Source organism: Pinus tabuliformis, chromosome 3_2, assembly GCF_031772625.1.
Source record: "Pinus tabuliformis cultivar Carrire ecotype Pingquan chromosome 3_2, CPIR1, whole genome shotgun sequence".
NCBI lineage: Eukaryota > Viridiplantae > Streptophyta > Pinopsida > Pinales > Pinaceae > Pinus > Pinus tabuliformis.
In genome coordinates this window covers 967989204-968008411 of record NC_142302.1, presented here as the reverse complement: position 1 = coordinate 968008411, position 19208 = coordinate 967989204, and positions in this window count along the sequence as shown.

The following is a 19208-nucleotide window of genomic DNA, read 5'->3' as shown; positions in this document are numbered from 1 at the left end:
ACTTCCTACCTGAAACGTTGTAGATATCCAAGAAAAACTAGAAAAGCATAAGAGAAATTAGCATAATGTACTTTCTTTCCTTCCTTAACATTCTTAAAGAGTTGAGGTTCCCCAAGTCATCAGGTAACTTTTGAAGGAAATGACAGTTAGTAATAGTCCAATTCACAACTGAAGATGTGTCAAAAATACAAGGGGGCATCTCCTCCAAATCACAAAAGTGCTCCAGGTTAAAATCTAGCATTATTGGAAGCTTAATGCTCGACTGGGTGTTATTGAACCCAGACATTTTTTCAATCTTCACTAAAGGCTTAAAGATAGCTTCTCTAAGTTCTACATGACTTTACTATGCTCTTGAAGTGGGGGCACATGCAGCCTCTCCAAGTGAATAGTCTTAAACTAAGTGAAGATAAGGCCGATAGATCATTCAGTGTGGATCTCTTTAACCTATAATTGAATACTATGTCTCTCTTGAACCCATAATTGAATACTATTAGGACTTTCAAATTTTTCATGGAACTAAAAAATGTTGGAAGAAATTATTTGCTTCTAGAAAAGAGTAAAACTAAAGCCTCTCCTTGAGGACAATTGATGTCACACCACTAATACTTCTCCATGGAATCTGTATAGGTAAACCACAAATGCAGAATTCCATTAGAATATTGTGTTTATTGAATACATAAATGAAATCATTGCATTTCTTTAAAATATCTTTTGAAATCAAAATTACCGAAATTACATATCGATAACCTAGTGGGTGTAGGATAAAATTCACCTGTGTCATTCATAGAAGCATGAGAAAAAACCTAATACTATATATAAAACCAAGAAAAATTCAAATTCATCACTTCTAGGGACCTCGTAACCACCCTGCCAATACGCAAGTATGTTCCTGTTTGCAATTAGAAAAATTACCCAAATGACAATCTGTTTACTCAATCCATTCCTTTTAGCCCTGGATTTGTTTCAGTTTAAAAAAGAAGTATACAAATATACTTGTCCAATGTCTATGCTTTAACCATTCACCTTAAGATGTTTTTACAATATAATTTCCTAAGTCTATTTAATATCTTCATTATCATAAAAACTAACCTATATCCATCTTAACTCCACATCTACCACTCTTAGGGGGATGAAATCTATTTATCCCTCTGAGCACTTGGTAGACCCAGAATCAAGATGGATCTAAGATGATAGAATTTCCCCTTTAAATAGTCTATGCTCACATGAATACCATGGTATTACCATAGGTCAATACCATGGGTTATCATAAACCTGGAGCTTAAAAATTACTATTAGTAATTTATAAAAATTAATAAAATTAATAGTTGATTTTTATTTTATTTTTTATTTTAACCAACCTAAAATGTTTAACATACATTAAATTACAACATCCATTTTTACTCTTGATCCACCAAGCCCCGAGAGGGATCAAATATTTTTTCACTCTATGCTAGTTTGCATATCACAATATTTGATACCTCTCGGGGGTTAGTAGATCCAGAGTAAAGATGGATCTATGCTGGTTTAATTCCCCCATTTAAATAGACTACATTCCAGGTGAATACCATGGGTCAATACCATGTGCCATTTTGGTGAATACCATGGGTCAATACCATGTGCCATTTTTATTTTTATTAATACTAATATTAGGGTTAATAATGTTTTTTTGCATGGTATTAATAATAATCTAGCCCATAGTATTTTGCCCATAGGTTTCACCTAAATATAACGCATTTTTTGAGTGTTCATAAATATAAGATGACTTATGGAGTAAATATAAAAAAATGTTTTATTTGTTTACCATACCTCTCGTTTATTTATATTTTTATTAATTTACCATACCTCTTTTACAAATATGGTATTTGGCCCATATGATTCACTTAAATAAAACCTCTCTTTTGAGCCTTCATAAATAGAAGGAGGGTTATGGACTGAATATAAAAAGAGGTTTTATTTATTTACCATATGTCTAGTTTATTTATATTTTTATTTATTTACCATACCTTTTGAGTAAGTATAAAAAGATGTTTTATTTATTTACCATACCTCCACTTTACTTCTATTTTTATTTGTTTACACCCTTGCATGTATATAAGGTGACTTATGGAGTAAATATAAAAAATGTTTTATTTATTTACCATACCTCTCATTTATTTATATTTTTATTAATTTACCATACCTCTTTTATAAATATGGTATTTGGCCCATAGGATTCACTTAAATAAAACCTATTCTTTAAAATTAGGGCGAATGGAAGGTTGTAACTCCTAATTTCAAGGGCTAAATTTACCTTTTTTACCCTCTCCCTTAAAATAAGGTGGGCTATTTGAGGTATTTGTAAAAATGTACTATGATACAAAATATTCGCCCACTAAAAATTTAAAACCCCTTAATTTCGCCAAATGGCGAACATTCGCCCCTAAAATTTTCCATGCAGACCATGGATGATAATATAAAGAAGGTGCAGTTGGTTACTGCTCTGCAAGATCGCATGATGACATGGTACATTAAGTACTACACTGTTAATCCTCTGGCATCATTATCACATACAAAGACTGCTTTGAATAAAGAATTCAATAAGCCTAAGTCTGACTCATAGTCAGTAATTAGATTCAAGGAAATCATGATGAGGGCTGGTGAGACACCCTGGGAGTTAGATTAAAGGATGAAATGTGTAATCCGCGAAGCTAATATGTAGCTCACAGATGGTCAGCACTACGAATGGTTTATAGCCTTGCTTCTACCTCACCTAAGGATTGCTTTATCACAACAAAAGATAGGAACCCAGGTGGAATCCCTGGAAATCACGATGAGATTGCATGAGACACCTATTCAGGATGCAACTTTGGGAGTTCAACAAATTCACTTACAGTTGTAGAACCTCTACTTCGAATTGCAGAGCTTGAAAAAAGAGAAGGAGGCTAGGCCAGAGGTGCGTGAAGAAGTCTGGTGCCTCAAATGTAAGAGCTAGGGGCATGATAAAGACCACTGCCCATCTTCACTAATTATATCGCAGGGGGAGGACTGATTCCCCTAAGGCAGGAAGCTCCAGCAGGACCAAGAGCTGGGCCCACTCTATGGTGCGCCATTTTTCAGGTGGCTGGGAAACATGTGATGGATAATTGTCATCTGCTGCAAAATTTAGTTAAGATGCCACAACAATTGTTCTGTAATTTCTGCAAATCAGTAGGCCAGGATGAGCACCACTGTCGTAGCTATGAGTTGATGGAGAGAATGCCTATGTATCAGATGCAGGCAGAAACTTGGCCTCCAGATCAGGGCGCAGGGGGAGCGCTCGGAGGATATCATGGAAGAGGACGGGGCCGAGGAGGAGGAGGGCCTGGTAGAGGCTGGGGTCAAGTTATTTGCTATAACTTTGGAATGCTAGGACACTACACACGGGAATCTAAAAATCCGACGCGCCCATCATGCCAATACTCCAATCAGTTTGACCAATCCATAGAAGAGTTCCCTCTGTTAATAGGCAAGATGCAGGAAAAGAAGGGGCAACCTCAGCAACCTATGAAAAATTTACAGATGATGAGGGCTAAATCCCGCAAAGAAGATCCAAATGTGAATATTGTACAAAGAAGCGGTATAAAGATTGGCGATGATAAGGGAAAACAACCTGAAGAGGACGAATGGGTCCGCAAGGCCCCAAAAAAGGAGTTGGGTTTTGATCTGGAGCACACAAAGGAAATGTTTATTGAAGCCAAGAAAAGCTTTGCTAAGGCATCTACCTCAGGAAGTCAGATAAAGTATCAGAGACCAGTGCACCTGCAGAGGTTGATCCCTCTGTACTTACCATGTTCTTGGAAACTTGCATGAAGCTTCTGCATGATGGAAAGGCTGTGAAAGGTCTGTAGGAGTTAATAAACAATTTTTCTAGCAAAGAGAATGGCCTAGATAGACATTGTATGGTTAAGAAGATTGGAAAACATAAGGCAAGAACAGGGCGCGATATGAGGCTCACCGCACAGATAGGAGATTATGAGATGGACCAAGTCATTCTAGATCTGGGGTCTGATGCAAAGAGTTTTCCTAAAAAAACATGGGAAAGAATGGGGAGACCTATGCTACAGTGGTCTCTGATCCATCTTAGAATGGCGAACTAGTAGAAGATCATCCCTATGGTACTGCTACATGGAGTAATAATAGATATCGAAGGTGCGAGTGCGCTAGCTGATTTTGAAGTAATATAAATCGCCGATGACAGTAACCTATAACCCACGCTCCTCGGACTTGATTAGGCCATTGACATGAATGTGGTGATCAACTTGAAGAAGCAGACCATGTCATTTGAAAGGAAATAGCTTCGGGTTGTAGTACTATTGGACCCTGCAGAAGGACCACGCTATATTGAACCAGTCCGCGACTACGAAGAAAGTGATGATGACCTAGATCAGATCTACAAAATAACCGTGCAAGATCAAGACTAGATTAATCCAATAGCTAATGGACGGATTGCATGAGACCGATAAATATCCAATACCATGCATTAGAATGAAGAGTTGGAACATTGGCAGAATAGGCTACATGAAGTATCTACGGTGCGCTACAACATGATGACTAAATCATTGCGCTATGTATCGTTGGAGGTAAGAAATTTACTCTATTATGATGATTTAATTAATGTAGATAAGTTTTTGGATGCCTTTGAAAGAGAAGTCCCTAAGGATCATTGGTTCCAAGCGTTGGATTTGGCGTTGCATGCTACGCTCGAACGATGGTGGGGTATGCACAAATATAGCTTTGACAAATGGCGCACGTATCAAAGGATGATGAGGTTGAGGTTTGGTCATCCTAAGGTTCGACTAACTGAGAAATATGATGGGAGAAATGACCCGCGCGATCATTTAGCAAAGTGGTCTAAAGCTTATGGAATGGACCGACAACCGGAGTGGGTGCACTTTTTCTGTCATACTTTGGACACCATTCCTATGAACTGGTATTTAGAAACAGAAGTCCACCATGGCACCACAGAGTGGGATATACTAAGGGAGGGATTCTTAATGACCTTCGGTTTTGAAGACGGGTTCGAATGCATTGATGAAGCTCTACAGGTAGTTAAGTGTTTCTGGGAAAACTAGTGTCTTTTCGATCGACTAGCCCTCTAGGTTTGGCAACTACCCTAGAAACAACAGTTTAAAGCAATTTGTGATTTCTTCTATGTATAATAGACAAGAGAAAGACAAAGGAACCAACCTGGATCTTCCACTTAACTCCTTGCTTGATCTCTCTCCCCCTTGACAGAGCTTGCAACTCCTCTCCGTACTTATCCCGCTTGGAGAGTACTTGTAGAAACACAGTAACAAAGAACTGTCAAAGCATCTTGATCTATCATATCATAAGCATTACAGAATAAAAAATGTAATGAACATACAATGGCATTCATAAACAATAAAATTCACAATTGCACAGCTATATGGAAGAAAACTCAGAAATTTATTAAATAGAAGGGAGAATTACAACCCAATTGTCTGATCCAACATCATCCTCCCAGCATCAAAGCCCTCTTCACCTCATGAAAAGCAAGATCACACCAACAATACAATGCTCTTGATCAAATACAAACTATCAGCACTTCCTTGCAAATTACAAAGTTCCAGCCTCTAGATCTCTCAGATGAGGGATCCATTTATAAATGTGTGCAAGGTTGTGAGTCATCTTTGGGGTTTTTATTAGTGTCATTCCACTTGTTGCATTTGGTTTCACTTGGAGATTTCTTGGATCTCTTACGCATCCCTGGGTGAATTCAGAGAGGCAAGTGTCATAGGAGAAGTTTCTAGAAGATTCCATGAGCATCCACTTAGCAAACTGTCTCACACATTTGTCCATCCTCACTCATTGCACCCTACAGAAGGCCCCATTAGTATGCATCACACCTGGCTAGTGTAGAAGTCAGTGTGCATCGCACCCTCACAATGGAGCAGTCAGTATGGTCCAGTTTAGGCCAATTCTAGATGGTTTTCAGGTGGAACTTTTGGGGAATGATGTAATCAGTTGACCATGATCTTTTAGGGCATGAAACAACTCTTTTAGGGGTTAAAGAGCCCCAGTTTATTGACATATAATATTGGGGTTGAAGTGCCCAAATATGTCTATAACAGTTTCCCCCTAAAGCATGAAGTCGTAAATCTTTGATGTTGGGTGAAATGCTTTATCATGAGGATCCGAGGTTTCGAAACTGGAAGGTGACCTGTATAAGATACAATACAATACTTCATCATAATATAATTTTCATGATCTAGTTGAGGCGAGCAATCCCATGCTCAATTTTATAAATTCATTTCATGTACATAGAAAAGAGAGTCATCTGCATATGCAAATTGGTGATTCTTCGATTGTAGATTCATCATCCCTGGCTCGAATGACCATCTGTGCAACTTCTATGTACATTTGATGTCTTTATATCCCTGAATATATATCGTAGCCCGGATGTATGAAACTAGATCTGGGGTCTTCAAACTCGTTCAATCTTCGCCCGATGTACAAGTCAATCCATGTGAAGATATGTTCTGAAGTCAAACATGGAAAGACATCGCCTGATTACCAGCCAATAATTTGAGCTGTTAACAAACGTGAGAGGAATCACCGATAATGATAATGACCCCCAAGGTACTACAGTACAATTCACATGGTGTGAATATATGATCTGATTTCGAAAACCATGCAAAATCTTTCGGTCGAAGGCCATTGATGCCAACCTATCGCCGGAAGTGAGAAACTTGCCATTGAGGCATGCAAGCTTCAAAGTACTGCAAGGGGTGTTTCTAAGTCAACTTCATGGATAATGAGCTGAAGTCGACAAGAAGTGACCCATCGTAGGAGGGCCTTAATGTATCCCACATCTACGACACAAAACGAAGCAAATGATTTTCCGGAAGTGAAAACGATCTGACGACACAAGGTTCAGGAATGGCGGTCATGAAAAATGGAGGGTGAAGGTATTGCAGTGGATGAGGCATTAACTGGATGGTGGTTTCTCAAATGAATGACTTCTCTTGAACATATCAGCGACACTGAGATGGATTGGTAGCGTTAACCCCAACAAATGGATGGTGCGGAATACCAATGGTGAAATGACCAATGAACGGAATAACCCAACCCGACTCAATCAAGGCAACGGAGAGAAAGTGTCATGTTCAAGAGCGACCTGCTACCATAAAATTCTTCAAGTTTTCTTCCCTTTTTCCCTGATCATTTCTGACTAGTACCTCTTTATTTTTGTCAAGCTTAAGGAGGATAACATATGCTTGTTCTATAATTTTTCCTTCAGGCAAACTTGTCGCTATGCTTTAACGAGTCTAACGACAATGAAACTCGTTCTTGTCTAGGTGGACAAGTCTATCGCTATTGTTTTAATGAGTTTAACAATAAGGATAACTCAGTCCTTTCCATGTTTAGAGAGTTTGGAAAGGGACGAAAAGGAAACTCCAGTAGTTCTTTTTCATGGGATAATCCCTTAAGTCCGAAAAAGGATAAAATAATACGAAAGGGATGACTTTTCGATCACTTTAACGAGCCGAAAAAGACAAGCGCTCGAACTTTTTTGTGAGATAATCCCTTAGGTCTGAAAAAGATTAAAATATACAGGAGGGATGGCTTTTTGATTACTTTAAAGAGCTGGAAAGGCCAATGGCTCGACAATATTTTCATATTTAACGAGTCTGAAAAGAGTTTAAAGGAGACTCATTTTTTAGGAACGAGTGCTGTTTAGGGTAGCAACTAGTTCCGAGTAAGCTTGGAACTTCTGAAAACATGGTGACGTGAAGAGGTCGACTAACAAAACCACTCGTCACAGTTGTTCCTCAAAAAGGGGTAAACAATCAAGTGGAAGCGTATGATCAGCCAAAAGAATGGAGGTGATGGTAGGAACACAACCAAGGTTCAAAAAGTTGATTGCATGGCAATCACAAAGGTTATTTACCGAAGGTGGGTTCATTTTTTAACAAGCTTGAACCGTGGGGAACTATGCTCGGTGGTAGGTTTATTTTTTAACGAGCTTGAAAAATGCGATAACATATGCTTAGTCGGTGGTCAAAAATGTTTAATTCACTCATATTCTTTCGTCGGTCGTTCAACTTGCTCAATCACTCCATCAAACTGATTAGAAATACATATATACGTATGAACAATGAATTAAAACTAGCATTTTACTTGAAGTACGTGAATAGTAAACATAAAAAGTAGTTTTACCTTTCATTTTCATCATTCTATTTCAAATTTGGGATTTTGGAGCTTTGGAGTGGTTTTCCCCCTCAAATTACACCAGTCGATTTCGGGAGATCCGGTGGACTATTCTCTGCGCTGTCAGGACCAGGCAGGTGCTAACCCTGAGCTCTTCATTTTCATTCCATCTTTTTTTTATTCTAAGCAAGCTTTTTCACATTTCTGGGCCCTTTGGGTTTGAAGATCTCGTTCCCCAATCATCGCACCTAGCCAGTATCGAAAGGTGCAATTCATACTGAGCTACCAACTGGCCAGTCAGTATGCATCCCACCTTGCTCAAAGGCATGGTGCGATGGGCGCAGAAGGGCATCTTTACATAGTGATTTTTCATCAAATTTTTGCCTGTTTTTGCTCAAATTTGGATCCTAGCTCGTCTTTTGTTTGCATTCCAGATTTTTGTTGGATCAAGATGGTTGTCACATGGTGTGAACGCGAACATGAAGAAGAGGACATGATTGCCTTACACGACCAGGGCACAGTTGCTGCATTACAAAATTGTGGCTTGCTGAAGTTCTTCCGCATATCCAGCATGAGGCAACAAATCAGTTTTTTGCAGTATTTTCTTGGTGCTTGGGATCCGATTGACCAAGTATTCCATATTAGAGGTAAATCCATTCCATTTACAGTCGAGGAAATTTACTTTATGAAGGGGTTGTTGAGGCATGGTTCCCCTCTTTCACTTTCAGGATTCGCTCGTGGGGTGAATCCGTGATAGATTACATTCGTCAGTTTTGCAGAGATGGCAAGATCAATATCCAGGATGTCACTGATCGGCTCCTAAGGACCATTTTATTTACCTTTGCTAGATTGGCTGGCAACGCGGCCTTGCATTTGGCAAACAGATCTTACATGTAGTACGCCCTGGAATTCCTGGAGCCGAAGGTGTTCAACTGGTGCGAGGCGATACTTCTTGTCATAAAAGAACAACTCTCCAAAGTAAAGAATGGAAGAACCAAGAATTTTGGCTATGGTTCCATATTGACTGCTTTTTCTTTGGAGAGGATTCCACTAATGCAGCCTCAGAACATTTCACTGGGATTGCCAGCACCGAGGGAACCACAGATGCAGAGATGGGTTGATCTTATGGCCAGACATGCTGGTCAGTCACAAATTTCCTTCTCTGATGCCTTTTTCGAGTGGTTCGACCGTCAGGAGATGGTCTTTGCGGAGTATCCATACGTTGGGATGGATTTCCAAGGTGACCCGGATTTGGCATTACCAGTTGGTGAGCAATGGAGTGCTATAAGTAAAATGATTCGACCACACCTTTGTTTATTAGTTTTACAATGTTTTTGTGTTTTTAAATGTTACCAAGACTAATAAAAATTTTATGCACATGCAGATATTGGACCAGTGCAACCAGTGGCGTGCCCGCGGGTGTCAGATGATGCCCCAGTAGGAGAGGCTGTAGGGAGGGTCGTCGTTCAGGATCTGGACATATCAGAGACCATGGCAGTGTTGTAGGATCAGATCGAGGGCCTCACTCTTGGTTATTTAATTTTCATTTGCATTATGAAGATCAGATACATTATAAGTTGATTTGGTCATCTCACTATCATGGTTATTTTGAGGTTGAATTGCAGTCAAGAGCCTCAAATATCAGAAAAGACAATTGATTGGCTTTATTGCAAATATCATGTTGCCTGACCTAAAGTGGAAGTTGCAGCTAATAGGGTAGGTATGAATGTGCAAATAAGCTCAGGGTAGGTTGACTAAGCAATTTTTAGTAGGTGCAGGTTGAGTCCCTCTTGCAGAAATCATAAAAGCTTGGGGAGCATATTGGGCAGCATTTCAGAATTTTATTCTAAAGGATGGATAGCAACATTGGAACTGCAGGTTCTTAATGTACCACAAGGGCACACTATCCCAAGTGGAGCCACTGTTATCATTGTAAAAGCTTTTAAAATTTGGACAGCCCGCATGGTTCCAAAGTTTTTATGTTAAACATGGTCAAGTCATTTTTTATTGTTTTTGTTTTAGAGTCTAAATCATAGAGCTGGAGTCTTGTTTCCATTATTAAATAAAGGTCAACAACCTTATTTCTACTATGCATTTTGGCCTTACCAATGCACCTTCTACATTTCAAGGTTTGATGAATTCCATTTTCAAACCCTTCCTTCGAAAATTTGTGTTAGTATTTTTTGATGATATACTAATCTACAGCAAGTCTTGGAAGGATCATGTTGAACATGTTGACAAGGTGCTCAAACTATTGGAGGAGAAACAATTATATGCAAAAAGCTCCAAGTGTTTCTTTGGAGCACAAGAGGTGGAAGATCTGGGTCATATTGTATCTCATGAAGGTGTTAAGGTAGACCTTAGAAAAATTAAAGCCATTAAGGAATGGAAAATCCCCACATCCATAAAGTATATGTGAGGATTTCTCGGGTTGACAGGGTATTATTGCTAGTTTGTTAAGAATTGTGGGAGAATAGCAACACCTCTAACAACATTATTGAGGAAAGATACATTTTCATGGACTCCAGAAGCAACAAAGGCCTTCGAACAACTTAAAGAGGCAATGTGCCAAGCACCGGTCTTAGCTACGCCGAACCTCACAAAAACCTTTGTTATGGAATGTGATGCTTCAAGAAATGGAATTGGTGTTGTTTTAATGCAAGATGAAAGACCCATTACTTTTGAAAGTTGTCCAGTCAAGGGCAAGTATTTACACAAAGCTATTTATGAGAAGGAAATGTTGGCAATACTACATGCACTTAAGAAATGGCGACCCTACCTAATGGGAAGACACTTCAAGGTAAAAACAGATCATGAGAGTCTTAAATACTTTTTAGAACAAAGATTATCCTCTGAAGAGAAACAAAAATGGGTCACAAAGATGTTGGGTTATGACTTTGAAATCATCTACAAAAAAGGGAACCAAAATGTTGTGGTAGATGCACTCTCAAGAAAGGATGAGGATGTGGAAGCATTGTTGTGCACCATTTCTATTATCCAACCAGATTGGATAAACGAAGCAAGGGAGGAATGCAAGAATGACAAAAAAGTGTGGGAACTCATTTGAAAGATACAACAAGATCCCAGTACATCTGATACATTTAACTGGAAAAATGATTCGTTATGGTACAAAGATCGTTTATACCTATGTAAGAATTCCCAACTCGAACAAAATATTCTTATGGAATTGCACACTTCTCCCTTAGGAGGGCACTCGGGATTTTTTAAAAATTACCACAGGGTTAAGAAGGAATTTTTTTGGGATGGCCTTAAATCGAATATTCAAAAGTTTGTGGCGGAATGTTTGGTTTTCCAACAAAATAAAGTTGAAACAATTAAGAACCCAGGTCTATTACAACCTTTATCCATTCCAAGCCAACGTTGGGAGGAGATTTCAATGGATTTTATCACAGGTTTACCCAAGTCCGAAGGAAAGAGTGTCATCATGGTGGTAGTTGATAGACTTACCAAGTATGCACACTTTTGTGCATTATCACATCCATTTAAAGCCAGTACAATTTCTACTGCATTTATGGAAACAATTCAAAAGCTACATGGAAACCCAAAGATTATTGTAAGCGATAGAGATCCCATTTTCACTGGAAATTTTTGGACAGAATTATTTTCTTATCTCGGTACTCAGTTAGCTCATAGCTCATCTTATCATCCTCAATCTGATGGGCAAACTGAGATAGTAAACAAACGTTTGGAAGGATATCTTCATTGCTTTGTATCTGATAAACAGACACAATGGGTCAAATGGTTGCCTCTGGCTGAATGGTGGTATAACACTTCCTTCCATATTGCAGCAAAAATGACCCCATTTATGGCACTTTATGGATATCATCCATCATCCATCACATCATATTTAAGAGAAAATTCTAAGGTTCAAGCAATGGAACATCACATCGAGCATCAAAAACAAGTTCTCCAATTCTTAAAGGATAACCTCACGTTGGCGCAAAATAGAATGAAACAACAGGAATATCAACATCGCAATGAAAGAAGTTTTGATTTAGGTGACTGGGTATTCATACGGCTACAACCATATAAACAAATTTCCCTCAAGAAAGCTAAGAAGGATAATAAATTATCACCAAAGTATTATGGTCTGTACAAGGTGTTGCAAAAGATTGGTACTGTGGCATACAAATTAGAGCTTCCTGCAGCTTCCCGAGTGCACCCAGTTTTCCATGTTTCGTATTTAAAGAAGGTTATAGGTGACAAGTTCCCAATTCAAACAATATTGCCAGAACTTGACGAGGAAGGAGAAATCATATTGGAACCAGAAGCAGTCACAGAAACAAGAACTCGACAACTATGAAATCAATCAATTTCGGAGTATCTCATCAAGTGGAAGAACTTATCCGCTGAAGATTCCACATGGGAGGATGAGAATTTTATACAGAAGCATCCAGAACTACTCAAGCGTTGAGGACAATGCTTTTCGGAAGGAGAGGGGAATGTTAGTACCCGATAATACTAGTGATTCCCCCATTACTATTGTCATTGTATCCCTTATTATTATTATTTTGCCCTATTGTCCCCATATTGTTATTAGTATGCTCCATAGAAACCCACTATTGTTATTTTTGTTCCCTTATGTTATTAACGTTATGTCGGCTTGATTATATTGTGACCCCTTAGACTCCTATATATGTAAGGGAGGTTTAGTCATTTGTATCATCGACGAATTGTTCATTTGTGTAATGTAAAGGAGGTTTCCCCCTCGAAGAGGCTGAATTCTAAGGCATTGATCTATCTTTTCTATCTTTTTGTGAGTTGGTTTCCTATAAAAGTCATCATATACTTAAGCTAATCTAGGTAAATACAAAAGTAAGAGTAATTACATAAGTGTGTAAGTGTCTGATTCACTTATCTAGGGTAGGCAAAGGACAACCTTCACGGAGGTCTATAGGATGCCTAAGAGAAGTATATCGATAAGCCCTAAAAGGCTTATCGACCTACGCAAAGGAAGATTTAGGGTATAAAATGACATCACTACCATCTCTGGGTGTAGAAACTTGGTTCCTGCATCCCCCCATACTACTTCGGGTGAGACTTCAGTCTGCACTCTGCGGATTGATGCCGAAAGGGCCAGTAGTGTAGGGATTTGCTTGGCTAATTAACGTTGAACCTAGGTCAGGGCCCATCAAGCCAACAAGGTATAAGGCATATGATTTTTCTAGCATATTACATTAGAGTGCCTCCATGGATAGACTTTCCATATTTTCCAATTGGCCCTCCTTCTCCTGTAGTTGCCCCCTTAGCCATGTGTTCTTAGCCTCTAGTTGAGATTTCATCATTCTTTCCCTATCTCTTATGCTACTCAACTCTCTCCCCATTTCTAGCAACTTCTCTTCCATATGGCCTACATCCTCCACACCTTTTTCTTTAACATTTGCATCCAACGATGTGACCTTGCTCTCTCCTTTTCAAGTTCAAAGAATAGAGGGATGGAAAAATTTTGTGGTATCACTCTGCCCCCCTCAATGAATTTGTAATAAGAGCCAAGGTTTGGCTATGTGCTAGGTTCCTTCAGCTCCTGGGACTCTTCCTTTACTGTTTCTTGAGTAATTTCTACCTCTTTTCCTTCCCTTTGCCCTTACAGTCCTTCCTGATCTTTTTTTTTGTGTTTCTTGTAGTTTTGACAAGGTTTCTTATTGGACTTTCTTTGCTTCCTGTATCTCTGTATGTGTTTCCTGTAGGAGACCTTTCCCTTTTTGAAAAGGGTTCAAAGTTTCTTTAGCTTGTTTTGCTGAGTTTGAACTTGTGACAGACCTCCTAACATAGGTGATTGGTGACCTTGGGGAAGCTTGTTTTGATGTTTCTTCTTCACCTCTCTTTCCTAGAGGGATTAACTTCTCTTGTTCTTTTAGTGAGTCCTCTATCATAATGGGATTCTTGGTAGGGGTTTGAGGTATCCCTTGTTTTATCTAGGTGTTCTTCCTTGTTCTAAAGTAAAGGGGAGTCTTCCTCTGCCTCTTTCCTCTTGATTTGATAGGTTTACTTAGGGCAGTTAAAGCAGTTGCTACCTCCTTCTCTATGGGCTCTAGAGACACCCTTGGAGATTCCTCTTCTTCCCTGCTCTATATTTCAGGAATTTATTCATCCTTTTGTTCTTCATCCTTTGTCTCATCTATTTCTGCATGCTCTTCTTCATGCTCTTCTTCCTCTTCTTCATGTTCTTCTTCTTCAGGCTCTTCTCCCTCTTCTTCCTCACTAGAAGTAGGGTTTCTTTCATACTCAATGGCTTGAATTTCATATTCTTCATTCGTGTCTACAAATGCTGACCACATAATAATGATTCTCAAATTGTTGTTGGGTTGTGTTATATTCTTTCCACGACTAGCCCACGTATCTAATCTGAGGGTTAGAAGGGGGCGGAGCCCCCTCTTTGTTGCACTGATTTCGTAGCGAGGGGAGTCATAGGGGGTTTGAGGGGTGCAGTTCCATGGTTTTGGACGCGATGGTTTTCGGTCCATGGTATTGGATGCTTCGACATGTATAAATATGTATTGTAACATTGAAAGGAATATAGTGAAAAATCAAGCTGGTAGTCCCAGTTTTGGGATCCAGGGAAAATATCTATGTATATGTGTTTTATGTGTTATGCTCTAACATTGTTTATTTTCTGTGTTTTAGAATTCATATGTAGGTAATTTCTGTACGGGGTTAAAACCTACATTTGGTATCAGAGCTGTTTTGGCTTCAAGGGGATGCCTTTGGTGCTGAGGGGTTTCGCTTGGGCCTGTGGTAGACCCTGTTCAGTGGGAGATCTACGAGATTGATTCTGGTAGTGAAAGAAGATGGTGAGCAGTGGAAAGATAGAGATCAAGAAATTTAATGGTCAGAGTTTTGAGTTGTGGAAACTCAAGATGGAGGATCTGTTGGTGGACAAAAATCAGTGGATCGCGGTAGATCTAGGTACTAAATCAATGAGAGTGTCTGATGAAGAATGGAAGAAGTTGGATTGGAAGGCAAAGAGCACAATATGATTGTGTGTCTCAGATCCAGTATTGCTGAATGTATCAGGGGAAGATACGACGAAGGCTTTGTGGGACAAGTTAGGGACTTTGTACCAACTACGTCTCTAGGGAATAAATTTTTCCTACGGAAAAAGTTGTATAACCTGAGGATGAAAGATGGAGACTCGGTGACAGAGCATCTGAATTTGTTTAATACTGTGGTAAGTCAGTTATCGTCTGTTGATATCAAAATTTCAAATGAAGATAAGTGCATTAGTTTGTTGTGTTCTCTACCATAATCGTGGGATAGTCTAGTTATTGCAATAGGTAACAATGCTACTGCCTTGCAGTTTGATGAAATAGTCTCATCCTTGCTGACGGAGGAGATGAGACGGAAAAATATGGAGAGCCAGAATGGTGATGCCTTGTCTGTATGAGGACGGTCCCAGAATAGAAACAAAAATAAGTCATCGAGTGGGAGATCTAAATCTCCAAGAAAACCTGTAAAGGTGGTGTGCTAGAAATGCGGAAAGGAAGGGCACTACAAAAGGGACTGTAAATCTAAAGCTCCTGACAAAGGAAAGGGATCCGATGATGCTCCTTCTGCAGAGGTGAAAACCACCTCAAATGAATGTGGGGATGTGTACTTGGCTTCTTCAAGTACACATGTAGATCATGAGGCATGGTTGATTGACTCAGGTGCATCCTTTCACTTCACTCCCCATAGAGAATGGTTTTGTGAGTATGAGAAATATGATGGTGGTGATGTCTTCTTAGGGGATGATAGGAAGGCTAGAATCATTGGTCATGAAAAAGTAAAGTTGAAGTTGCAAGGTGGAAGGGTTAGAACACTTCCGGTTGTTCTACATATTCCTGCATTGGCTAGAAATCTAATTTCTGTAAGCAAGTTGGATGATGTAGGTGTAAAAACAGTGTTAGAGAAGGATACCTACAAGATGGTTTTGGGAGCACTAGTATTGATGTGGGGAGTTCGGATTGGAACTCTCTACAGGCTGCAAGGTAGCACTGTTATTGATGGGTGCGACAGTTCTATGGTTCCTGAAAGGGGAGCAGAAAATCTAGTGGTCTCTGGAGAGAAGACCATGTTGTGGCATCAAAGGCTTCGACATATTGGAGAGAAGGGCCTTCGAATAATTCATGGTAAAGGTATGGTAGAAGGTGTGATTAATAGCTCTCTGGATTTTTATTTCTGTAAAAATTGTGTATATGGGAAGCAGAATCGGGTGAGTTTCCCCTCTGGTGGTAAGAGGGCAAAACAGATATTAGAGCTTATGCACAGTGATGTGTTTAGACCTGTGAAGGTTCCATCACTGGGTAAGTCTGCGTACTATGTATCATTTATAGATGACTTCTCAAGGAATACATGGATATATTTCCTTAAGAAGAAATCTAAAGTCTTTGACAGGTTTAAAGAATTTAAGGCTCTGGTGGAAAACGAGACAGAGAAGAAGATAAAGGTGTTGAGGATAGATAACAGTGGAGAGTTTTGCAATAAGGAATTTGAAGAATTTTGTAAGAAGTGTGGTATAGCACGACAGAAGACTACTCCATATACACCTCAACAAAATGGATTTGCAGAAAGAATGAACAAGACGTTGATGGAAAGGGCAAGAAGCATGCTTAGTGGTGTAGGGTTAGGAGAGGAATTCTGGGCAGAGGCGGTGGAGACAACATGTTACCTAGTCAACAAATCACCTTCATCAGTGTTGGAGGATAAGGTTCCATAAGAGGTATGGACTGGTAAGAAACCCTCTCTTTCACATCTAAGGGTATTTGGATGTGATGCATATGTACATGTTCCAAAGGAGAAATGAACTAAGTTGGATAGTAAATCTGAAAAGTGCATCTTTATTGGGTATAAGGATGGTTTAAAGGGTTATAAGCTTTGGAACCCAGTAACAAGGAAGGTTGTGTACAATCGAGATGTGGTGTTCAGAGAGGTGAAAGATGTTATTAAACATGAAGTCCAGCCAAAGGAACCCGAGAAGATAGAGTTTGAGCTAAAAGAGGAAGAATCAGACTCTATAGCATAGGAGGAATCAGAAGATGAAGAGCCACAAACTCCGAGTGTGAGAAGATCAGTTTGAGAAAGAAGCCAGCCAGAAAAGTATAGTCCATCTACTTTCTTTTCAAATTTTTCTTTATCTATTACTGATGATGATCCCAGAACTGTGAAGGAAGCAGTAGATTCAGAGGATGGAAAACTCTAGAAAGAGGCCATGGTTGATGAAATGGCATCTTTGCACAAAAATGAGGCTTGGGATCTAGTGGAGTTGCAGGCTAGAAGGAAAACCATTAGCAGCAAATGGGTGTTCAAGAAGAAGACAAATGCAGAAGGAAAGGTGGAGAAATACAAAGCTTAGTTGGTAGCAAAAGGTTATTCCCAAGTGCCAGGAATTGATTTTGGTGATATTTTTTCTCCTATTGCCAAGGTAACTTCTATTAGATTACTTTTATCTGTTGCTACTGCTTTTGATTTTGAGGTAGAACAGATGGATGTGAAGACAACATTTCTTCATGGGGATCTGGAAGAGGAGATCTACATGAAGCAACCTGAAGGCTTTGCAGTGAAGGGTAAGAAAGAACTGGTATGCAAGTTAAAGAAGTCTCTGTATGGGTTAAAACAGTCACCAAGGATGTGGTATTAGAAATTTGATACATTTATACGGAGACTTGGCTTCTCCAGAAGCAAAGCAGATCACTGTGTGTATTTTAAATTAATTGGTGACCATGTTATTTATCTAGTCTTGTATGTGGATGATATGTTGCTGGTTGGAAATGACAAAGAAATTATCCAGGATTTGAAGACCCATTTGTCCTCCAAATTCGACATGAAAGATCTTAGTGCTGCAAACTATATTTTGGGCATGGAAATTAAAAGAGATTGGACAAAGAGGAAGCTTTGGTTAAACCAGAGGAAGTATGTCGAGACAATATTGCAAAGGTTTAATATGCAGGATAGTAAATCGGTGAAGGTTCCTATTCCTGTAGGTGTAAAGTTATCTGCTAAACAGTGTCCCAAGACACAAGAAGAGGAAGATGACATGTCCCGTGTTCCATATGCAAGTGCAGTCGGTAGCCTTATGTATCCAATGGTCTGTACTAGACTAGACATTGGATATGCAGTGGGAGTATTGAGCAGGTTTATGTCAAAATCAGGGAAGGAGCACTGGATAGCAATGAAGCGGGTTTTTAGGTATTTGCGTGGCACTAGTGATTATGGTTTGTGCTACCAAGGAAGACTAGGATTGGGCAGAATGTTGGATATTCGTGGCTTTGTTGATGCAGACTGGGCTGGAGATTTGGATCAGAGAAGATCTACAAGTGGGTATGTGTTTAACCTATTTGGAGGTGCAGTCAGTTGGATGAGTAAGAAACAATTTGTAGTGGCACTATCAACTACAGAGGCAGAATACATGGCAGCCACTCATGCAAGCAAGGAAGCAATTTGGTTGTAGAGATTGTGTTCAAGTATGGGGTTAGTACAAGGAGCTATAAGGATAGACTGTGACAGCCAAAGTGCAATTTTCTTGGCAAAGAACCTTGCATATCATTCAAAGACAAAGCACATTGATGTTTAGTATCACTTTGTGAGGGATATGATAGAAGACAAAAAGGTGTTGCTGGTAAAGGTGGACACTTTGAAGAATACTGCAGATGCATTGACAAAATTTGTGAGCTCTGAGAATTTCCCTTGGTGTAGAGAAACAATGGGCATTGTAGGGTTGGATAAATGATTAAGCTCTCTTGTGGCCCCTTGTGGAGCACTCTCTCTTGTTGGAGCAATCTAACCCATTTAGTTGGAGCAATCTCTCTTGTTGTGCCCTTGTGACATCTAGATCCAATTGTGTTGCCATCCTTAAGGTGTTGTATTCAAATTCAATGGACAACAAAGCCTTCTTCCCATAGACCAAATCATAAGGAGTGAAGCCAGTGGTGGTCTTCCAAGTAGCATTGTAGGCCCAAGTGGCCTCCACCAATCTGTCTGCCTAATCCTTCCTGTTCTTGCTAACCACTTTGGTCAAAATG